Raw genomic sequence first — 10,417 nt, forward strand, 5'->3', positions numbered from 1 at the left:
TCAATTATCTTTTTTGGACCCTACTCTCCCTATAAGAGTGAACAAACCAAGTTCTTTACATTGCTCTTCATCAGGATACAAGCTCCCAGGAGCTGCACCAAATGCTCTTCTAGTTGTTTCAAATCCTAAAGCCACGTAATGGAGATATGCTAACGTTGCCTCCATGTTCTTCTGCAGGTTTAAAGATATCGATGCGAATGTCGTTGACTGATTTTTATCCAATTCTTTTGCAACGACCTGGTTGAGTTCTTAAACTCCTAAAAACCGCTCTGTTGCTGCCTCCCATGACAACTCGTACCTCTGTGCATCGGTCAATGGAGCAGGCTCTGCATTACGTGTGGCTTCAACGAAACCGTTGCCATCATCATAAGTTCGGCAATTCGAGAACTGCTAGAAGAAATCATTCGAGGGGTGATTGGCACAAATAACGATTTTTCCCATAGCCAATGCTTCGGCTGTGATTGTGCAAACAACATCTGTGATGCTAGGATTCAAGAATATTTCGTAACTGAAGGGGAAGGCCAGAAAAGAAAAAAATCAAAATTAATTGATCCCGATCCAGATATGAAGAGAGAGTGGGGGACAAAGTGAGGCTTACTCATGGAATAAAGGATCAGCATGATCACAACCAGGAACTATTTCAGCTTGTTAGCAGCTTCCTTAACTTGATCGGAGTCTTCTCCATTGCCATACAGATCAATCTCGAGACCAGCTAACTCCTTTTGGTGATCACGAATAAGTAGTTCCCCGTAGCCTTTGCTCCAAACCATCTTCCCAATGTAGTAAGCCCCTTTGGTGAAGGCTTTGTTACGGCTCTGTTGTTGCTCGAAAATTTTTTTGCCTACCTCGAGAAATTTGGGATTAACTCCATGAACATTGCAGATGATGGATCTGGGATAATCCTGAGTGGCAGCAGACAACCTAATTACCTGCAATAACAACATGATTACAATCAGATGAAATTAATTATATTATAATATAATATCAACACTTGGAGAGGCGAGGAATTCGATTTTCTTCTCTCCTAGTGCTCCTTTCTTCTCTATCAGCAGCATCAACAGCTAGACTATGCTAGTAAAATCAGAGACACATATCATTCTAGTGGACCAACAAGGTGGCACTGATTCCTGTTAGGTCGGAACAATATATCACCCGAGGCAAAGTTGCAATCTTTGTCTTCCTTAAATAATCTAGCCTAACAAGTTAATAAAGTATCCAACAGTGCAAATTTTGTATAGTCCTGTAAATATCAAGCAAAAGTCGCTTTAACTTGTTGGCAAGCACAGAAAAATCAAGGCTTATTAGGAAGCTTACCTTATGGCAATAGATGCTAACAACCCAACTATTTAAATATTTCAGAAGAAATGCTAGCAATCGTCCATTTTTCTCCCTCTTTACGTACTCCAAATAATTGGTATGAATTATTCCTATGACGAGGCGAAATTTCGTTTTCCATCTCTTCCCATGATGAAACCACGTAAGATGCTCGGGCTCCTCGAGGACAGCAGTATCTGCCTCTTCATCAGGGATGATTTCCGATATGTCTCCTACAGGAATTATGCTTTTTTTAACTACAGCAAAGTGCATCACAATTAGTACTATAAATTATCATCAGATTGTCACCATGGTAATTAAATGATGGTTCTGATGTTTAAATTATCTATGTTCATTTAACTTTAGGAATTTGTTAAAGGTGTGCGATTACCTTTCCAGGATAAAAGCATATACCGAAATCAGGTATAAATGCAATCCTCCGTTCAGGCCATTGACGAAATAAGACTCTTGCTCCCAAGGTGAACCGAACATAGCATTGTCCGACTATACTAGTTTTTGATCTTTCAAAGACAACCAAGGAATCACCAATGTGATCTTTCTGTCTCCACCTTTGGCTATATAAGATGGTAGAGATATGTAGCGACGTAAAAAATTTTAGCTTTCGGTTGGTCGCTAATTGTGGCGACTCCACTGGGGACATAGCCTTGCGAGTCGAGTCGAATCAAACACGTTTTGTCAAAATTTTCAAATTTCTTTGTTCAAAGTAAAAATTTGGTCGTGATCCGAAAATCTCGTTTTCAAAATTCATGCATTTGTATCATGTCGTAAATGCTTCTTCTAACTTGCTTATTCGGTTGTTTTTTTAGTTTTCGATTTTTATGGTTTTAATTTTGGTTTGGTTTAAGTAAAACGTAAAGGTTCATGAGTTTTTCCCCACACACCATGCACTTGCATTTTCGCATAACATGAGCTCTTTACCCGGGCCCCGTCCGTTTAAGTGAAAGTAAACGCTACGCCTTCGTGAGTTAACTCGCCCTCCGACAAAGCTAGTGAATACTTTCGGTTACATATGACTTATGCTTTCGTGAGTTAACTTGTCCCTCCGCATAGGCATAAATAAATGTAATCCCTCGAATTGAACTCGTGAGCCTGTGATGGGTTATGACCGAGGCTTCGTGCTAATCTTAGCAGATGATAGTACGAGCAATTCGAGTACCTGTCTAGAACCGAGACTGCATATAATGAACCATACGAGCTATCCAATTAGAGCCATGCCGAACCTCTGTCCGCTTATAGTCACCAAAATAAGTACACGGGGAAAATGCCTTTTACCTTTCATTTACACTGTTTATGCAAAATAATTGGATTGGGTAGTTTAGTTTGTTTTTTAAATTATATTTGTTGTGTTTACTAACCAAGTTTGTTTGTTTTTATTTTCATCATGCATCATAGGCATCATATTAGGAAGGTGTTGATTAAAGGTTGGTTGCCAAAAAACGGGTTTCTGATGGAGGAGTCAATTACACAAATAACCGAGAAGAATGCCGTGGTTCGGATCGGTCTCTAAAACTCGAGAGAAAAGGGGATAGTCTAGTGAAAGGGTGTGTCGCCAATTTGTCCGAACATATAACTGTAAATGTTCGCCAAAATAACTTTGAGGACTTGGTTGAATTTGGAATCGATGGGATTCGGACACTAGAGACGTTTTCACGAGAGGTATGGAGATATAGCTCACCGATCACCATCCGTGTGACGAAGCAGTTGATTCAAGCCATGGTTCGGTTCGGGACCCGACTTATCGTTGTTTCACCTTCAATCAAGAAGACATGACTCCAACCATAGAAGAGTATCTTGCTTTACTCGCATCGACAATGTACAATTCGGCAAAATATATGTGAAGGAGCCTAAGCCGATGACCTTCAAGAAAAAGTTAGTAAGACCGATGACATGACCGATGCATGGGCTGAAAAACAGATGAAGAAGAAGAACGAAACCATTTGCATTCCATGGTCCTCCCTACGAGATTTGACTCGAACCATCCCGACATCTTTGAAAAGGGTAAATCTATTCGCTGGCCATTTATGGTCCGGTTATTTTCCCAAAGATTCTCGGACATCTCGAAGTGGCGAGAGTTGATTTCTTGAAAGGTTAAAACAAGGAATCAACCTGTCCCAACCATCCTAGCCGAGACCTTCGTGTCCCCGAGTAGTTGTCGAAGAAAAGGGAGGGACGATTTATCGGATCTGCAGCTTGCTCAATGTTTGGATTTTAAGTCACTTCTAGAAGGTAGAGCGCCTCCATTCCATATGTTTTCTAAAACATTCTCCCCGCTAGAAGCTTTCCTCAAGAAAGAATGGCGAAGGAAGTTCTTGAGCAACATTGGGTATCGATCTTCGTAACCTTCACAGAGGATATAACATGGAGAGCACCTGGATCCGCCCTTCGGTCTTTGCTATACAAATGTGGAAGCCAAGATTGGGTACCTTTACTTGGGTTATGGGGAGGAGTTGGATATGCTCGCTATTGGTCCAAAGGCAATTTTCTTGCGACAATTCCTCCCCAGAATCGGAGGATTAGCACGATTCGAGTTCGCTTTCACGGGTGAAGGATATATGAAGAGAGTCCGAGACACCGCAAAATCTTGGAAGGAAATTCATTTCATGGAATTAGCCTTGTATGCTGATACCCTTACCCAAGATTACAACGTATGGAGGAAGCAACGGGTGAATAGTCGACAAATCTCGACAACAAACCACCCCATCCGAATCCTTTCTCGAAGGAAATGCCGTCGAGCTAGAAATGGCAAGACAAAAATTGAGCGAGAAAAGGCCAAGATGTCTCGAGACCTTAGTGCCCTTCAAGAAGAAAACTATCAACTCAAGATTGAAATTCGGTTGAAAGATCCAGAATCGAAAAGGTACAAAGAGAAGCCGAGATTGTGAGAAACGACTTAAGGGACCTTCATTTGGAAAATAAGAAATTAAGAAACACTATAAAGAATAGCGGGTTGGGCAAGTCGACAATGAGAATGGAAGGAAGAAATTAGCAATATCAAGGGAGGAATGGAGTTTTGGAAGGAAAAGCAAAGAAAGAGGAGGAAAAAGTCATGCACGCTTTGATAGAGTTAAGAAGGAAGAACGCCGAGTATGAAATAGCATCGCAGAATTGGCGAAAAGTCGGTCGAACATCAAGAATTAAAAAGGAAAACACGAGATCTAGAAAATATGCTGCAATCTCATCAACAACAATTAGATAACCTTCAAGGCTCTAGAAGAAAAGAGTGAGCAATACGATAGGGACATTCACGCAGATGAAGGAACTCTCAAGGAAAAGGAAATGCAACTCGACTTTGATCAATGAAATTGCAGCGGCTATGCAAGTTGTTCAATTATCGATGAAGCCAAGTTCTCAGTTACCAATTCCCTCCGAGCCAAAGATCGAACATATCAGAGTTTTTAGAGCAAGTAAAGAAACAAGGCAATGTGGCTAGGAAATTTGTGTAACCATTGAAAAATGGAAACTTTGTGTAATAGGCTATGTTGATCAATGAAATGCCTAAATATGGGGCTACCTTGAAATTAACACCAATTTTTTGCATTCCTTGCATAATTAACATGTTAACATTTTGACATTTGTACATTCATTCATGCATTCATCCATACATTGCATATCCCATACTCGGTCGCTGAAGACAAAATATATGATTCGCAGTTGTAATACCACAAGACTGGAACCACGTCATCAGTATAAAACGCGCCGACAAGCTAGAGTGATGGAAGCTGAATTCAATGAGAGAATTGAAAGGATGGAAAGGACTCAAAAAGAATTACAAGAGCAATCGGCCAAATCACAACAAGAGACGAGAGACCTAATGATGAGATCTCGAGAAGAATCACTCGAGCAAAGAGATCAAATGGCCAAAATGATGGAGATGATGTCACTCTAGTTAAAGGAAAGGACCCATGCGAGCCCCGACATTGAAGAATCTCGATCAAGAATTCACCACGATCGGGATCCACTCTATCCCCGTGATTCACTCCACCATTCGCATATACAACACAAAGAGGGTGCACTCAAGGGAACCCACGGCTTGGAACATCGACCTATGCCACCGCTCCATCCGCTAATTTGGGGAAGGAATATTCGCGTCAAACCGGGGGCTAGTCCTGCCGATCCACTAGTTCCGGATCTGGATGACCCAAAGAGAGGTAGCCAAGTTGAAATCGGATAACCATGACGCAAAATATAGGAGTCTAGAGGAAAGACTCAAAACGATAGAAGGCATCAAGTCTTCTTCGCACTAGGTGCCAAAGAGCTCGATTTGGTACCCGATCGATTTTGCCCCAAAGTTTAAAGTACCGATTTTGAGAAGTATGATGGGATAAGATGTCCAAAGGCGCATTTGGTCATGTTTTGTCGAAAAATGACCGGTTATGTGAACGAGGATAAACTACTCATACATTGCTTTCAAGATAGTCTAACGTAGGTGACTCTCGGTGGTATAATCAACTTAGTAGAGAAAGATTCGATCCTGGAAAGACTTGGCGTCGATATTTTGCGATCAAGTACAAGCATGTATCGGAGATGGTGCGAGATCGTATGACCTTGCAAATGATGGAGAAGAAACCAGCAGAATCCTTTAGACAATATCGCAAAGATGGAGAGATATCTCGCCCAAGTGGAGCCTCCATCGACTAAGACCGAGATAACAATCCTTTTCATCAATACTCGAAAGCACCGTTCTATGACAAGTTGGTGGGAAGTGCTACGAAGGATTTTTCGGATATCGTAATATCTGGTGAACTCATAGAGAATGCCGTCAAGAGCGGCGAATGGAAGGATCAAGGCTCAAGAAAAGCAAAGACCAGAAGGAAGAAAGAGCGAAGCCCACATGGTGGGAACTGGAGTCATTACATTCCCAATTCAGATTCTAACCAACCCCGACCTCGAAATTATCCACCCCAATTTCCATTACCCTCCTCAAACACCTTACTACCAAGCATCACATCCGTCCCACCTCAGATACGCCATGAATAACCAAAGGCCCGTCACCACATTTCCACAAAACACTCGCCCACTCAAAGCCAACCCGAAATGAACCAAGACCAACAAGGCCTAATCTCGAGAGCAATGATTCACCCCTATTCTCGTGTCATATGGGGAACTGTACCCAAAACTTCTGGAGAAACAATTGATATCTCCCCATTACATGGCCTCCCTTAAACCTCCATACCCGAAATGGTACGATCCAAATGCTAGTTGCGCCTACCATGCGGGGAACCAGGGGCATTCTACTGAGAATTGTCTTGCTTTCAAAAGGAGAGTTCAAGGGCTCATCGATGCGGGCATTTTGCGATTCGATGGTACTGGCGAGAAGACAGAATCCATTCCCAAACCACACCAAGGGAATGTGGCGCAGAGGGAGAGGAGGATAAACAACAAAATAGAAGATGGGTTTCTGAAGTACGAACACCTCTGCAGAGAATCTGGGAGATACTAAGTGAGAAAGGGTTGCTCTGTCGTTTTAACGGAGTATCCAAAGGAGAAGATGCAAAAGGTCACAGTTTTTGCAAGCTCCATGGTATTGGGGAGCATAACATTCAGTCCTGTAAGGAATTCAGAAGTTTACTGCAAAGTATGATGGACAATAAGGAGATTGGGATTTTTTGTAAAGCCAAAGAGGCCGACAGTGGAGAAATATGTGCCTCTGACAATCAATCATCAGGTTTCCCATATAGCGCCGACCGACCGTTAATAATCTATTATGACGCGAAGAAGGAGCCATGAAACCAAAATGATAATTGAAGTACCATCTCCTTTCCCTATAAGGACAATAAAACAAGATCGTGGAAGTACGATGTCAACATCGTTACACACAAGGTGAAAAGCTTGAAGTCTGGCCCAAGACATTGGGGAAGTAGGTCATTTTACCCGCGATGGACGGTGCTATTCTAAAGAAGTTGAACCGATAAAGAAAAGTAGCAACTTGAAACAAAAAGGGAAAGCGTTGATGCACGAAGTCGAGGTCGAGCAAGAAATTCCACCGTACAAGAAACTAAAAGCACGTGAATGAGGAAGAAGCTCAAGAATTCTTGAAATTTATTAAGCACGGCGAGTATAGTGTGGTGGAACAATTGAGCAAGCACCAAAGACGAATCTCGCCTATCTCTCTCGTTAAATTCAGAGCCACATCGGAATGCTTTATTGAAGGTGTTAAATCAAGCTTATGTGGCCAACAACATATCTGTCGAAAAGCTTGGTAGATGGGTAAACAATCTGAATGCGGACAATTTCATCTCTTTTAGTGATGATGAGATACCGCCAAATGGTAGAGGCTCGGTGAAAGCGCTGCATATCACGACTCGCTGCAAGGGCTATATAATACCGAACGTACTCATCGATAATGGGTCAGCATTAAACGTCATGTCATTGGCCACGCTTTCCAGAATACCGATGGATTTGTCCTACTTAAGGCCCTGTCATTCCATGGTAAGGGCATTCGACGGGACGAGGCGCGAAGTCATGGGAAAGATCGAAATCCCTTTGGAAGTGGGCCCTTACATCTATGAGGTCGAGTTCCAAGTCATGGACATTACACCCTCTTATAACTGCCTTTTGGGAAGACCTTGGATCCATTCTGCTGGAGCAGTTCCATCATCCCTCCATCAAAAGTTGAAATTTATCATGGATGGCTGTTTGGTCACAGTCGAGGGTGAAGAAGACATTGTCGCATCTATCTCTGCTGATGCGCCATACCTGGAAGTAAGTAAGGACGCAGTGGAATGTTCCTTTCGATCCTCGAATTCGTCAATGCCACTTTCATCGTTGAAGGAAACAAAATTCGATGCCAAACCGCTGAAAATACCGAATGGGTGTCAAGTTGATCAGGAAGAGAAGCTCGTGCGAGAAGAGGTTTAGGGAGACATCTACAAGGAATAGTTAGGGCTTTAAGGCGATGCACCACAAGGCCCGATACGGTTTGGGGTTCCAACGACATGCGTCAAAGAAGAAGACAGTGGAAGAAGGATCAAGAGAAAGAATTGCAAGAACTTTAGGCCGAGAACCGAATGGGAACCGATAGAGTACCCTCATTTGTCAAAAATATTTACATCTGCGGAATGTTGTACCTGGACAAGATGATCCACGAAACATCTTTGGGTTAATTGAAAGGGTTTTCGAATGTCGGTATAAGTGTCATCGACAAAGAAGTTGGTACAAGTAAAGATGTCTCGAGGATACACCTTTGCCCTCCTGGTTTTATGTTGAACAATTGAACTACTGAGGAGCTTCTTGTAGTTTATAAGTCTTCAGAGTAATGCTAAACATTAACCTTCTATTGTGTCCTTAGATATAATAGAATTCTTTTGTAAGAGCTTTCATTCGCTCTTTATCATTTAAATGAATATCGATGAAGATGCATTTTGTCACGATTTTTCGCGTTATCACTAATTTCATGATCATTCTCTCATTTCATAGCCTATCTTTACATTTGCCTCATTACCATGACATAACATTTTGTTTGTTGTTTCCAATACTTGGATGTCCCCCTATAGCTTCCTTTTCCATTTCAACTTTCAGGTGCTCGGATATTGACGACATGAATAAGCCCAATTCTGAATCTTGAAATCGATTTTGAGAATCTTGTTTGCTTAGGAGAATTTGAAGTCAAGAAAATGTCAAGATTATGTCTCGTCTCTGAATTGTTAAGAATGGTGGAGCAAGAGGATAAACAGATTCTCGCCTCATGAAGAATCTGTGGAAACAATAAATTTGGGCATCAAGAGAGGAAACAAGAAGTGAAGATTGGGACTTCTATTTCGAGAGTACCGGGCATAGTTTGATCACTTTACTCTCATGAATACAAAGATGTTTTCGCATGGTCATACCAGACATGCGAGGCTAGATGAAGATTTAGTGGTCCATAAGCTCCCATTAAAGCCGAATGCAAGCCCATCCAAAGCAAAAATTAAGACGGATGAGACCAAATCTTTGTTGAAGATAAAAGAGGAAGTCAAAAGCGGTTTGACGCGGCTTCCTACAATCCTCCAAATATCCGAATGGGTAGCTAACATAGTCCGGTACCAAAGAAATATGGAAAAGTACGAATGTGCATGGATTATCATGACTGAATCGAGCAAGCCCAAAAGATAATTTTCCTTGCCACATATTGACACGTTGGTGGACAACACAAGAAAACATTCATTGTTTTCTTTCATGGACGGATTCTCGGGGTATAATCGGATCAAGATGGCCCCGAGGATATGGAGAAAACTACCTTCATAACAATGTGGGGAACGTTTTGCTACAAGGTGATGCCATTCGGGTTAAAGAATCTTTGGGGCAACATATCGAGGGCTATGGTAACGTTATTCCATGATATGATGCACAAAGAAATAGAGGTCTACGTCGACGACATGATTGCTAAATCCAGGGGAAGAAGAGCATGTGGTGAACCTCAAGAAGTTGTTCGAGAGGTGAGAAAGTTTCATTAAAGCTTAATCCACCAAATGTACATTCGGGGCTACCTCGGAAAGTTGCTAGGCTTCATTGTCGATAAAAGAGGTATTGAGGTTGATCCGGATAAAATAAAAGCCATCCAAGAATTACCACCTCCAAGCGCACGCAAAAGGAAGTTAGAGGATTTTAGGAGATTAAACTACATTGCCCGATTTATCGCTCAACTTACCAACCAATGCGACCCAATCTTTCGGCTTCTTCAAAACATAACCCGGAGAATGGAGCGAAGAATGCCGTGTGGCCTTTGATAAGATAAAACAATATTTGTCTAGTCCTCCGGTGTTAGTACCGCCAACCCTGGAAGACCTTTGATATTGTATTTGACGTGTTCGAAAGTTCAATGGGTTGCATCTTGGGCAACACGACGAGTCGAAAAAAAGAAAAGCGATCTACTACCTCGAAAAAGTTCATCGAATATGAGGCAAAATATTCGTCCATTGAGAAATATTGTTGCGCTCGGTTTGGGTAGCTCGGAGACTCGGACAATATATGTTGTATCACACGACATGGCTAATTTCAAAGCTGGACCCAATAAAATACATGATGGAATCGCCGCACTATCGGGAAGAATGGCGCGATGGCGATCCTCCTTCGAATATGACATTACCTATGTAAATCGAAGTCG

The 10,417-nt window shown here is 42.0% G+C and overlaps 1 pseudogene; it reads right to left on the reverse strand.

The window, feature by feature from the left end:
* On the reverse strand, window positions 1–1,893 carry LOC108451468 (digalactosyldiacylglycerol synthase 2, chloroplastic-like; annotated as a pseudogene).
* Between the last annotated feature and the right edge of the window lie 8,524 nt (window positions 1,894–10,417).

Source organism: Gossypium arboreum, chromosome 12, assembly GCF_025698485.1.
Source record: "Gossypium arboreum isolate Shixiya-1 chromosome 12, ASM2569848v2, whole genome shotgun sequence".
Taxonomy (NCBI): domain Eukaryota; kingdom Viridiplantae; phylum Streptophyta; class Magnoliopsida; order Malvales; family Malvaceae; genus Gossypium; species Gossypium arboreum.